This window comes from Podarcis filfolensis, assembly GCF_964270895.1.
Source record: "Podarcis filfolensis genome assembly, chromosome: 4".
Classification (NCBI taxonomy): domain Eukaryota; kingdom Metazoa; phylum Chordata; class Lepidosauria; order Squamata; family Lacertidae; genus Podarcis; species Podarcis filfolensis.
Window position 1 is genome coordinate 53,665,364 of NC_139607.1, and position 13,866 is coordinate 53,679,229.

Below are 13,866 nucleotides of genomic sequence, written 5' to 3' on the forward strand. Positions count from 1 at the left end.
CACAAGTTTTTGCTTTCTTTATTTCATTCTTAAATAGTAAAGTACTTACAAAAATCTCCAGAGGCCCTGTTAAGTCTGTTACGGTAAAAGTGTATTGAAGCATGTTATTGAAGCTGCAGTGCTTTGTGCATACCAGAATGTAAGCATGCCTGGAACATGTTTCTTATGGTATAAGCTTTCATAGACTGCAGTCTTCCAAGGTGATAATATTTACTTACAAGAATGGCAACTTTGTACTTTCCTCAGTCCCCCTTCAAAGAAAAACAAGTCTCAAACTGGTTACAACGAGGGACCTAAAATGCTGTACATTGCAAGCGCATTATAAACTTTCCTGAATTGGCAAACACCAGTGGCGTAGCGTGGGTTGTCAGCACCCGGGGCAAGGCAAGTAATTTGCGCCCCTTAACCCATGGATTTGCGCCCCCTAACCCTAACCCCCAGATGTTGCGCCCGGTGCGGCTGGCCCCCCCTGCACCCCCCACGCTACGCCACTGGCAAACACACACACAGTTGTGGGATATGGAAGAGCCAGTATAGAGGGAAATGAAAAAGAGAAGGGAGCAATTACTGGACCTGGGGGGAAAAGTTACAGTGGTCAATTACTGAGACAGTATTTTCTACATGAAAAAAGTTCCCAGTAACTGCGCGGCTTATTGCTCTACTAGTTCAACGGGGCTAACAGTATCCCACCCAACCACCACTTAAAAAAAAAAAGTAAAAAAAAGTGGGAGCATTCCTCCTATCCACGTGTTACAGACCAAACGTCTGTACCCCTGCCCAAATGGGTGGGATAAGCCACCCACCTTTCCCCTCCCCTCGGTCAATAGCCAATCACGTAGCATTCTCCCTCGGCCCGCGTTAATTTAACCCAGGTCGTTCTCCTGATTGGCCAACTCCGTATCAGATTGGCAGCCCAACTGGGTTAGCGTCACTGGCCCTGAAGGAAAGAAAGAGCGCTGCTTTCGCAGGTAGCGCGCGCGCGAGAGAGAGAGAGAGACAGAGGTGCGCGCGCGCCTTTGGAACGTAGCTGACGCGCTTCTTGCCCAGCGCCCCCTCAGCGACCGCTCCGGTGGTCGGAGGCGCCTATTTTCCTGCCACCTTCCCCCCCGCCCGCCCCCGCTACACTTGGCTCCCCGCGTGCGCCTGCTATTGTCCACGCCTGCCGTGCTCCTAAACTCCAAACGCCCCGCTGTTCGCCGCCGGCTCGGCTCATTGGGCCGCGTCGGTTAGATTGGCCGGCGGCGCAGCCAATGGAGCTCGGTTTCCAAGGAACCGGCAGGCCCCGCCCTCCGCAGCGCTTGCGGTAACAATATGGCAGCGGCCGCTATTGGCAGAATGGGCTCGTCTTGAGAGCGGCGGCGGCGGCGGCACTGGCGACTCTGGCACTGCAGCGGGAAAGGAGCCATCGTGAGCGCCTGCCCTTCTCGAGCGCGCTGCTCCCTTGCCTCACCTCCGCCTCCGCTGTGGGCTGCGGCGCTCGGCCGGGGCGCCCCGAGAGCTGGTAAGTAACGTCCTTGCTTGGCTTAGGAGGCTGATAGAATGAATGGAGGGCTGGCTGGCTGCTGTGGAAGCGGGAGAAATGGAGATGCGGAGAGAGACGCCCCCTCCCTCCCTCCCTCCTTGTCCTTTCCCCGCCGGGGTCCCCGTCTCCTCTCGCCAGTGCCTCGAGCCGGTAGGAGCGAGGCTGGAGCCCTGCGCTGTGCGCATTTCGCAGGCACGATGAATGGACAGGCGGTCGTCGGAATGGGGACTGCTTTGGTGCGAGGGAGGCCGGGAAGGGAGCGAGGAGAGAGACGGCCCACCGGGCTAGTGCTTGTTCCTACGAGCAGTAGAAGCTCCTTTCCACCCCCCGACTCTCTGCTACCCGAGGGGCCATCGCTCTGTTGTGAACATCAGCTTGGAGGGAGGGGGGTGTCTGTCTGTCTGTGTCTCTCTCCGCTTGAGTGTAATCTTCTGCGCTCAGACCCGATGTTACATTCTCGCCGTCCAGGGATTAGGAAGCTGGATAAAGCTTTGGGATAACCTCTGGCTGCTGTGCCTCTGGCGCGATGCGGCCGGTGTGTGTGCAGCTGCGAGGAAAACATTCGCACAATGGCAAGGAGGAAGAAAGGAAGATAATCGTTTGTTCTCCCAGAAAGGGTATAATGGCACAGATGGATCAGAGGGATTTTGGTACAGCCCCCCCCAACACACACACACACACACACACACACACACAGAGTAATCCTTTCCCCAACCTCTCATTTGCATCTCAAATGCTCTTGAGATCAAAGCCAGTAAACTGTCCATAGGAGCTAGCCAGTGTAATGTGGAGTGTGCCTCTTAAACGTGTGGTGGAGTCACTGATGTGCTTGTGTGTTATGGTCCCCTCGTTTTGCGACATTGCCACACCGCTGGTATTGCTGCAAGCTGCTTGCGATGTCCTGTCCCGTTGGAGAAGGGGAGGGTTGCTTTTGTTTATAGACTGCATCTTTGGTCATATTTAGTGTTTAGATTCAAATACTCATAACTCAGGCATGAGGCGGATGTAGGTGACATATTGCTAAGGAACCAATGCTTATGTAGTCAGTTTCCAGAGATTTCTTCCCGGTCAATGATTGGACACATGTAAATATGGATGTAGTGAGTTTTGATGGTTTGATTGGACAACACTGGATATCTGGACTGCTCTGCATAATTCATCCTGCTTTCATGAGGATTTTTTAAAAGCACAAATACAGCCAGCACAAAGACCCCGAAACATGGATGGTTTAGAAAGTTCTCAGTTCTTTGGCTGTAATCCTTGTCAGGGAATAAGCCCCATTTAATTCAGAGGGAATTACTTCAGAGTAAGTGTGTATAGGATCGTACTGCATGCTATGTAAAAACTTGTAAGCTGTTTGTTGTGACAACTGAATCCCATCAACATGGAAAATTAGTTTCACTTGAGGTTTTTTTCCCTTTTTCTTTTAATTTGCTCTCCAGCTTTCTTGTCAGATCAGTTACATTGTGTCAGTGAATGCATTTTAAATAGCTGTAGATGGATGCCATGGAAAGTAATAGGATTTGAAAATTAACATAACTTCTCTCTTTCTTGCTTGGAAAGAGCACTTCTCTGTGGAAATACTCAGTGCTGCTAAGACATGCCAAATTACTTGACAAACTAAAAAACAAGTCAGAATTTAATGTCTGTCTTTAAGTGGGTATGTAGTTTAAGAAGGTAACGTAGTTCTGCTGTAATTTACATTTTGTAAGTCTGCTGCATGCTGTGTTCTGCATTGTGCACCCCCCCACAAGTGCAGCTTGCTTTGTTTAAGGAACGTATTAGTTGCAGATGATGCAATGCATATGTATAGTGTGTTTAGTAAATATGAATATATAAGAAGAAGCTTCAGGGGAAATATGTTGCAGCATTGTTATTGAAAATTAAAATGTACCAGCCTGTTCAGTGTATTGGGTTTCAGAAGTATGTGTACTGTATACATGTTCAGCGTGGTCCAGTCTTGCAAATTTTTACAGTACATAAGTAGATGCATTGTGTATTTGTATCCTATAAATCTATCTTTGTAGAGTAGTGTAGCAGGCTAATCTTTTAGACCTCATTCCTTCAAACAGATGTAGGAATGGAATCCTAGTGTTTCTTTATCTGGTAGCTTCAGCTTGCTGCTATGATATAGCGTACAAATGAATGAATGCAATGTTGTTTCCATACACAGAGTTCTCTGCTCCCCACCGCCTTCTAATGTAAAGAGGCTCAAGGTAAGGAACAGCATGGATGAGTGTGTTTTTGATTGGATACTAGAGGATTGTGTGCTCTTCTCAGACGGGGAAGCCGGAAGTTGAGACTGACTTTCTTCACTCTTGGTGATAAAGTGGAAACCAATCTTTTCTTGTGGTGCACCTGAGTCTGAAAACTCACTGGTGCTCCTTTATCAGTATGAATCAATGGGTGAAGAGAGGGACTGCAGTGTTGGGGAGAGATATGGTTCATGTGTTCTATTGTTCACAATACCCTCTTTCTGTATTGTGTGTGCCTTTACTAAGAATCAACAGGGAAGTGTTCCATTTCTCCAGCACATGAGATTGAGTTCTCACATACGCGTCCCTTGTTCAGTGACCGCAACTATGATTCCTTGACTGCATTAATATATAAGAGAGCCATTATAGATCAAACCAAAGGTAAGGCTTTCATATCCTCTTACACTTCATACAACACAATACAGTAGAACCTCTACTTCGACCGCCTCTACTTGGGCCCAATCGAATTCGTGACCACGGCAAACTCGGAAGTACCATATTTTTCTGTGTATAAAACTAGGTTTTTTCCCTAAAAAATAATGTCAGAAATTAGGGGGTGTCTTATACATGGGGCCATCTCCCCCCATTTTCTTAAATCTGAGTCCCCCAAAATAGGCGGCATCTTATACATGGGGGCGTCTTATAGACGGAAAAATATGGTAAATACCAGGTTTGCCACAATTTGCGCACACGCAGAAGCGGCTTCTGCCGTTTACGCATGTGCAGAAGTGGCTGTCGCCGTCTGCACATGCGCACAATGGTGCTTCTACCAGTGACCTGTTTCGCCTAAAGGACAGGCCACCGGAACAGATTATGGTGGTAAGTAGAGGTTCCATTGTACTCATCAGTAGCATTAATTCCCATGTTGAACAGCAAGTGTTGGACACATCATGTTCTGCACGTGTGAATTGAGCTTTATTCATAAAATGAACATGTAGCTTCCAACTAATCCATAGTTTAGAGAGGCTACCAGCAGGTACTTAAATAACCAGAGATATGAAAGCTCACAGGCATGAATCTGTCATGGACTTGCTGGATGCAAAGGAATGGTGGGATACACCAGCTGGGGAACTCCCAGGAGAAGAAGGCTCAGAGCCAGGGGATTGGTGGTGGGGCAATGATGTGTGGTCAGAGGAAGAAGAAGGAGCAGACTGGGAGGAGGAGGTGTTGGAAACAGAAGAGGTAACAGGGTTTAGTGAGCAGAAAGAGACTGTGGCAGAGAGCAGTTTAGACTCATGGCTGGAGAGGAGGGTGGCCAAGAGGCAAGAGTTGAGACAGGCTGTTGAAGAATCCAGGGAGTCTCCCCCTCCTGCTGCAACCAGCTATCGTCCCCCCATGTCTCCTAGAACATGCAGAGAAATGAAGAGAGCAGAGCTCTTTTTGGTTGTGCACAGACATAGTTTGTGACTACATGGGAAATACCCTCGAGAGGAGGAGCCTTAGAGAGTGGTGGGAAGATGGGGATCTTTAGTCCTTGCAACTGCCTCATTGGAGTAGTACCTACTGGGAAGAGTTGCACTATTATGGTTTCTTTGAATAAATAATTAACTGTACTTACAACTTGGGTTTTTATTGCTGACCTATGCTTGGCTCTGACAGAATCCATTATTTCCTTTTGTAATGTACCTAGATGTGCTAGGCGGAAATAGCACTAAAATTAGTTCTGTGGCTTAGGATGCAATCCTGTACGAGTAGTTTCCTGGGAGAAGCATGACTTGCTTTCGACTATACAGCAGGGGTGGGGAACTTCAGGTCTGGGGGCTAATGCAGCTTTCCAAGTCTTCCTGTGTGGCTCTCAGGACTCTCCCTAGATCACACCATCTCAGGCCACACCCCTTGCTGACCTCCGTAAGTGCTTTTGCTTGGCTGAGATCAATCCATGAACTGTGATAATGCCATTTGCTTGCTTGGAAGGAGATATGTGGGTATGAGTGTTTGTGTGTGTGTGTGTGTGTGTGTGTGTGTGTGTGTGTGTACACCAATCTTTGACTTTTGCCTGGGTGGAATGTACCCTACTGTACAAATGAAAGAGTCACATCCAGGGCTCTATCTTATCTTCCCCTTCTACCCCCACTGTCATGTGGCCCCTGGAAGGTTTCCCACAAGGGAACATGGCCCTCAGACTGAAAATATACCTGATATACAGTATATTTCAAGCATAAAACCGTCACTCAAATTAAGTCTTGCTTTTTGCTTAGCATGTAATGTAGGAAGAGACTTGCTTATGTTAAACAGGTGGGGGGAACAGAACCCTTGCATACCTGGCAGCAGACTGTGGTACCCAGTTCTGGAACCTTCTTTGTTCTAGTATTAAAACAAAAATTGACTTGCTCTTACACTCAATGATATATTAAAGGGATGCTTGGAGATTATAGAGCTTTTGGGTCACAGTAAAACCACAGCTGTTAACTTGTCTGAGGATTACACTGGGGATAAATTCATGCAAACTTGCAAGAGTCTGGAGTTTTTATGTTAAAAGTAACCATGTCATTAAAAACAATATGTGACCATTATGGCATCGAACCCAGCTGAAAAACAGGTACTTATCCAACAGGAGACTGGCACTTAGGTGTTTTGCCAGGAGATCACTTGCCGCTTTAACGTTTGCATGTACATACTACTGCTTCCTAGTCTCTGATTAGATCTCTTCTCCCCGTGTTTTTGAAACTGGCAGAAACGTTTTCAATAACACTTCAGCACTAAGATAAATGATTCAAGAAGGTTGAATGACACTTGCTGTCATCTTTACTGTTAAGAACCCCAGCATGGGCGAAGCTGAAATGATCCTCAGGGAAATCCCTCCTACACACTGCTCCTTGATTATAACCATGTAAAACTTACGCTGTGTTAATGCAGGCTGCTCTATTGCGGCAAATGGGCCACTGCCCCACCAACTCCCAGATTAATAATAATTTTTCAATTGATGTTAATGAATGGAGACAATCCGTATACTGCTTTACACATGCAGTTCAGTTTTCTGTATTAAAATGAGACACACAAATCCGCACGTGCCTTTGAGCATTCAGAGAAGACTTGACCCTGACTATAGGCCAACATTTTTTAATGAGAAAGTAGCCCTGTGGCTGAGTGTCACAGTTACCCCAGTTTGTCCATTAGGACACATGGGATATTGACCCACCACCAACCTCATTCTGCCCTCAGCCAGCCTCCAGCTGCCTAACCACTTACTGAGAACCAACCCAGGAGGTGGCAATGCCTGCAAGCTTCCTCTTCTTTCTTAGCTTCAGTGTTGTCCTTGTAGAACTCTGCAGGGAGGAAGATGGGGACAAAACTTGAATTAATTCACTCTGGCTCCACCTACCACTAGTGTCCCTGCCTTCTGCCTTACTAGTCCCAATGCGCCCCAGCCACCGTTGTACTGTGCAAAACAGATGGGAGAATTGCCAGGCCTGCTCAATCAAGGCATTTGGATGTGTTTGCATTTATCACTCATTTTGAGCATATCCTTCCTCTACTTCACTCCATTTTAGCTGTTTGTTTCACAAGCGAAGGATTTATCTTTTGCTATGGCAATATTCATATGAGCATAGGTAAACAACACTGGGTACGTCCGCAAAGCTTTTTAAGGAACAAGTGACTCACTGCTCTCTCCTCAAAGAGGATCTTTCTCATTTAGAGGAATGGTTAACTTTGATTTAAACCTTTTTTGTGTACATTGGTTTCTGTTCTCCCTTGGACAGAGGAAAGAGTGTTGCTCTGTTAACAGTCTCAACATATGTAGGGCATGCTATTTTAAAATGTGGGTGAAATCCAGTGTTGTGCAGGTGGGTGTGCACTTCGAGACTTCACTTTCCTCTCCTCCCCCATTTGCCTTCAAGATCTGTTCTGGAGGGGCCCTCCAGTTTTCTGGAGAAGATCTGGAGGGCTGCAGGGTGGAGAAGAGCAAGGAAAGCCTTGGATACAGGCTGCACGTTTTTACTTGTGCTATTTTAGTTCATCAGCATTTTATGTGCAATGCATAGTGCAGTTGGTAGGGGGAGAGAATATAAGAGATTTCTTTTGCACACAGATACTTCATGTGCAGGCTTGAAGAAGTCTCTCTGTAATCCAGCTGTGGCTATAGAAACTTAGAAGGTCAGGAGAACAGGAGGCATGTTAAGCTGAAAGGTATAGCTTCGTGTTAGGACTTTGTAGTTTCTGACAGTGATCTTATGATCCTATGTTTGTTTATTCAAAAGAAAACCTCAGTGGCATTTAATTTTTGTGTAGGATTGTAGCCTTGGTTTCTATAACAATATATTTCCCTCATTTCTTACCAAATGAGCACACACACACACACATACTGGTATATTACGTTACCTACTTGTAGAATTGTACAAGTAGTGAGTTTTGGATTTCAGTTCCCTGAACAATAATATATGACTGGCAATGCATTTTGTTTTATAATAAAGTAATAAATTGCCCCCTTCCAATGCCTTTTGTGGTGTTCTGGGTTAATCATGTTTAAATGGGTTCCTGAAAACTATTTGTGTGATCTGAATATACCTTCGTTTACTTGGGAATAGGTTGCACTGATTCATGCAGTTTTGGGGATATTAAGAATTTTTAGGGAAATAATGTTTTGCCCCTACTGTAATAAAAATGGCAAGGATCAGCCACCTCTAAATCGGTTGCCTGTCCACGTCAAGGCCACATTCCACCAGCTTCTTGCTTGCAGATCCATTTGTGGGGTCTGGAATCTGGGAGTAGCTGTGACAGCTTTCCCCAAGCACAGAGTGCATTTGAACGAGCCCTCTCTGAGAACTGAGAGATGAACATGGATGCCATGGGGAGAGGGGAGGCTATTTATTCCCCTCCAATGTTTCATACTCCAGGTGTTTTTCTTCTGCTCCCCATATACATCAAGAGTACCTAATTGTTTTGCAAACTCACATATTTTGACTGCTCTTGATAATCGAGCAAAATCTGTGGTTGCTCCTGACTCTTGCCCCTTCCCCAACTTGTTTGAGGGGCAGGATCTTGCCTCTGACATTGGTTCTGCTGCTTCTGAGTGCCTCCAAAGTTCTGTGCGACTGAAGATACAAGAGCTTGCTGCTCACCTGTGCAGAAGAGTAGAACCACGTTCCTGTGCTCTCATTAAGTTTCAGAAGCACCCAGAAGCTCAGCACAAGTAGATTAAGGCGAAGGCTGGTAACTTAAGTCAGGGGCCTGCAGAAGTGGTAGGACTGCTTGCTGCCTCTAAAACCCAGTGAGAGTTACGAACTGCTGACTGCTTCTCTCTTTGGACTTGAGCAGGAGTCTACAGAATAAAGTATGTGCTTGCCACTGACAAGTGCATTTGGACATTTGCTGCTTCTTGGCTTTATTATTATTATTATTATTAAGGGGTGACTGTTTGACCTGGGTTCTTGAAGTTTTGTTTTTTTTTAATATGTTAAAGATCTGGCCTTTACCTTGCTGAGAATCCTTCCCTTTCCCCAACCACTTTGGCCTCCCCTGTTGAAATTTGAAAGGGACCCAATCTGTTGGTCAGAGTCTAATTGAGCCAAGTTGTTTTGTTTTTTTTAAAGGATGTTGGCTTAAACAAAATGATTCTTTGGGGTTCAGGGAGCCATGACTATTTAACGTGGCCTGGTACTGCTTTAAATGTATAGTGCAGATGAGGCCTATTTGCTTGTTGTATGGTAATGAAAATAATGGTTTGCGTGATAGTTTGCATATTTTTCCACAGAAACATCCCTTCAGGGACACTGCTCCTCTTCTTAGAGTTTCTCTACTCAAGATAGCACTCAAGCACACATAAATCATATTGAGCTACTCCTAAACTTGAGCTGCAGGATTGAAAGTTATGGTTTCCATAGCAACTGTTACTGAAGCCTCTTCGGATGTATGCAACGTTTTCCCCTTTTAAAAGGCTTACCCTTTCATGCTTTATCACGTCAACTCCTCCTTCCTGCCCACACCCTGCTTTCATTCCTCCTACTCTCCTCTCAGCTCTTCTTTCCTTTCTCATTTTCCTGCTTTCTCCTGTTCATCCCACGAACAGCTTCATGACGCCTTTTGTGCTTCCACCTACTCTTGGAACAGCTGCAAGATGCACGGACCAGAAAATCGCTACTTAGACATCAAGTGTCTGTTGCCCCTCTGTGCTCTTTGTTATAACTGTGTGGGTTTCTCCACCCCCAAACAACAACAGTTCCGACAAACAATGTGTGATAGCACTCCACAGTACAGATAGGAGCTTAGTCACTTTTAGATTTGGGGGGGGGGTAGTCGGTCTTTTGGAGCTTGTGGGTAAATATGGGCATATGGAACTGTGATAGAGTGCTATGGGCACCATCCCTTCCTGGCTGCTTCCCCTGCCCCCATGTCACCCCAGAGAGACAGACATGCATATTCTTTATTTTTTATGGGGTTCAGGTTAAATCCAGAGCCGGTAAAATCTTCAAAACAGATTTTCTTGAATTTTCATGGTCTCCAGAAAACTTCTGTCAAATCATAACTTCTGATAGTAAAAAATCACAAAAGTGGTGCTTGCCAGCATCACAAAACACATTGAACCAAGACACGAAAGCTCATGATTTTTTTTACATAGGATGCCAACAAAACTACCAACAGATTGCAGAACGCATCACTGAATGCACATAGAGTTGAAAGAGAATGTGGAAGATAGTGGAAAGAACATTTCTGACTCTTGCCTTTATGGTTTTCAGGCAAAGGTAATAACAAAAAATAATACAGTTCTGTGTCTTTATTCCCCACCCCCTAAAATATATATTTATGTAAGAGGGATGTGCCGTTGAGTTGTTGTGTCTTTGAAATAATTTCCGACTGTTCCAATAAAATAACTTTGGAAAAAGAACATTAAATTTGTTGTTCACGTGTTTAATTCCATACTAACTGTATATTATTGAAGTACTCCCCAAATCAAATATTTGCATTCAATTATCTCAGGATAACTGTTTCTATACACAGAACTCTAACACATGAAAACTGTTGCTCTGCTCTCTAGATTGTGGTTTACAGTTCGTGGTTTACTTCACAATCTATGTAATGTGGTCATCCATCTATTGAAAACACTGCTAAACTGGAATGAATATTAATAGATGCCTGTAGTATTTGAAGTTATAATTTAGAGTCACAATTAAAACTAGATATTCTATAAAGCTTTGTTTTATATGGGTGTGTGGTACGAGCAGTCTACATAGACTCAATAATGACTTGCTGTTGTTGCTTCAATTATTATTATTTATTATCTGGGAAGCAGCTGCCATTTCGTTAGCTATATATCACTCCACCAGAAACCCAAGGTTAGTGCAATTAGCAGTGATTCCATAAAGCCTGAAGGTTGCTTGGGAATTCCAGGCAGAATTCCTTAAGTGTAAGCTCCGATACAGGAGCATTACATTACTGAACAGGGCACCTTGGGAGATTTTGTTTTCTCTTGTAGTTAGTCATGTTTCAGCACAGCCAGTCTTCCTTTGGATGCACAGTAGGCTATGTAACAATTTTCATTTTTATGAGTTTCTCTTAAGGTATGGAGGAAAACCCTGTATGAACCTCCCTAATAAAGAAAGGTGGATACATAGGGTGTTGTATACATAGGACGTAGATATTTGTGGTACTTAAGACTCTAGTGTATACATTATAGAAAGGAGAAAGAATCTGAAGAATGTTCTATACATAAAACTCATCTAGAGGGTCAACAAAAGTAGAGCAATGGCTAGTTTTTGCTTTGTTTAATTTTATGTAAACCACTGTAAAGCATTTCTGAAGGGTGGTATACCTATTTTAAGGATTAGTTTATAGTAGTGTTTCTAATCAGATGTGAGACATTAAAGCAAATTTGCATCTTTGTTCTTGGCCCAAAAGATGCACATGCAAAAACTGGTCTTGAAAAGGTCAGGGAAAACCTCTGTGGCCATGACTATGCCTCCCATTTGAAATCAAATTTAAACCAAAACCATTTAAATTTGGCTGGATTGCATACTTGGTGGTTGCAAGATGTGCTGGCAATGTCTTTCCTTGGTGGACAGAGGGTTCTGGCTAGCTGAATTTTCCCACGCTACCCAACACTTAGGGACAGTCTTTTGGTTGGCATGTGTTGTCAGCGAAACAGGTTCTTCATGGGTGGCTTTTACTCATAACTGATTAGTCAGGGGATTATTACATAAGTGGGTTGGTGCAGAAGATGTCAATAGAAAGAACATGGCTCATAAGAAGAGCAGGAAAAGCTCAGGGTGAACTGAATAAAGTGATAGGGTTGACCTTTGTGCCGTATTCCCATACCTGAATATGAATCATCCATTAATCATATTTAAGAAATGGACTTAATTATCTTTGGGTGCAGCTCACTTTTGTATCCCCCTGCACAGCTTAGCTTTCCCAACCCTCTCCAGAACACCTCTACACCAGGCCGCCATTGTGGAACAAGCCCATCATGCCAAGGCTTCAGTACCTTTCCTGGTAACATCCAACAGCTTGTTATTCCCCAGTAATCTTCTGTGTGACAGCACCACTTTTTTCCTAGGAGTAACCTGCACGTTGGGACGTTCAAGCCCTTCCAGAACACCCAGTAGCTTATTCTTGGAGTGTTCAGGCTAGTTGTGGTGCTGAATGTCAGTGACAGCCTGATTGTGTCATCCTGTCGCTCAGAGATGGCCTCTCTAGGACATGCCCATGTCCTGTTCTGTGGAATCACCAGTTATGTGTCTAACTGCTTAATAAAACAAATACGGTACTTTGACATTTATTCATTTTCATTCTCTTCCGGGATGAAAATCAGACTTCAGAAAATAGAATGCCATCCAGGTTCACTGGTGCAATCCACCAGTGATTCCAAAGTGCATGTAGCTAACATGGAGCTTTCAGATATTGTGGGACTCTAGCTCCCATCATCCCAGCCAGCTTGACCATTGACCAGGGATGATGGAAATGGTAATCCAGCAACACTTGGAGGGCACCATTTTGGCTTCCTTCACTCTGACATTTGTCTTCCATTGGCATTTCACTGAACAAGCAAGAGACTGTTCATTGTTTTCTTCAGTGCATCCTACCCTATTATTGAAAAAAAAAGTCTTTTGCAACACTGGTGTTTTAATGCAAGAATGATCTCATAAAACTTTGAAGAACTTCCATCAGTTGTGCAGAGATTTACCTGCAGAGATCCTCTGAAATCTAAGGATTAAAACTTGGCATATGTATGTGCTTATTGTGCCAGGAAATATCCCCCCTGTATTACCCTGTGTATTAAATGTTGCCATTACATCATTTAGCAGGCCTGTAGCCGCATGTTTTATGATATGGCACCATGAGGGTAGATAGGGAGAAGCCTGAGGCAGTATTTAACAGCAGTACAAGCCTAAGATTGAAACTTTAATTTACTAAACAGTAATATAATAATGCTTATTTCCATATTGTCAAAAGTAATGTCCTTGCCCATTGACTTGTTTTCAGGTTGTAAAAATCCATGCCCACCTGTGCAGGAGAATAACACTGCTGTGGCCAAATGGAGCCAAATTGCTTTTACTGGCAAGGGAAGTATAGAAACTCTGGCAATGGACAGAAATAGACAACATCTTTTTAAATTATTGGCTAAAAGACAGAAGAAAGTCTTTATGAGTAACTGTGTAGCACCCTGCCTGCTTTTAATATTCTTGGGCACTTTAGCCAGTTGAGCTGCTCTTTGGCTATACTCTGGTCAGTTAGGGAGAATATGATGTTTCTAGTCAATCAAGGTTTGGACAACAATGGGGAAATGTCCGCAATGTGCTTGTGGCTCTACAGTTTCTTAAGCTGCAGGTCAGGACAGCATTTTGATGTAACAAATGCATTTTGTGTGTGTACAAACTGGTGTTTTTTATGGCAAGCGTACACAGTGTGGACAACATAGACCAGCCAGTTGTGGGTAGACTGCTGGGTTGTGGGGTATACTTTCCATCTTTCTTCCTTCTCACATTAATTTCTTCTGGGTATATTTGCTCCCCTGCTTCTGTTTAAAATGCTGTTCTTTGGAATGTTGTTGCTCACTCTGTCCACACCTTATTCATTTTAGTGTCTCCTGCTAAGCTTTTGGGTTAACAAACTGGTAACTGAATGTTCTCTCTGGTTGTTCTTATCTTTTTCCTG

The 13,866-nt window shown here is 44.2% G+C and overlaps 1 protein-coding gene and 1 long non-coding RNA gene across 8 annotated transcripts in view; one reads left to right on the forward strand and one right to left on the reverse strand.

The window, feature by feature from the left end:
• The first annotated feature begins 1,449 nt into the window (after nt 1-1,449).
• Nucleotides 1,450-13,866, forward strand: part of TIAM1 (TIAM Rac1 associated GEF 1) — a 188,100-nt gene continuing 175,683 nt past the window's right edge. For 6 of the 7 annotated variants that reach the window (XM_083611258.1, XM_083611255.1, XM_083611250.1 and 3 more), the window contains exon 1: nt 1,450-1,501. The gene's annotated coding sequence lies outside the window, so the exon portion shown is untranslated. Of the gene's footprint in view, nt 1,502-2,719; nt 2,829-13,866 lie in introns of those variants that run through there. The other variant, XM_083611252.1, reaches the window with a different exon arrangement.
• Nucleotides 5,814-12,259, reverse strand: LOC310761463. The gene is made up of 3 exons (XR_014547510.1): nt 12,197-12,259; nt 9,659-9,825; nt 5,814-7,043 (listed from the first exon to the last, which is right to left on the reverse strand). It is a non-coding gene; the product is annotated as an uncharacterized lncRNA (long non-coding RNA).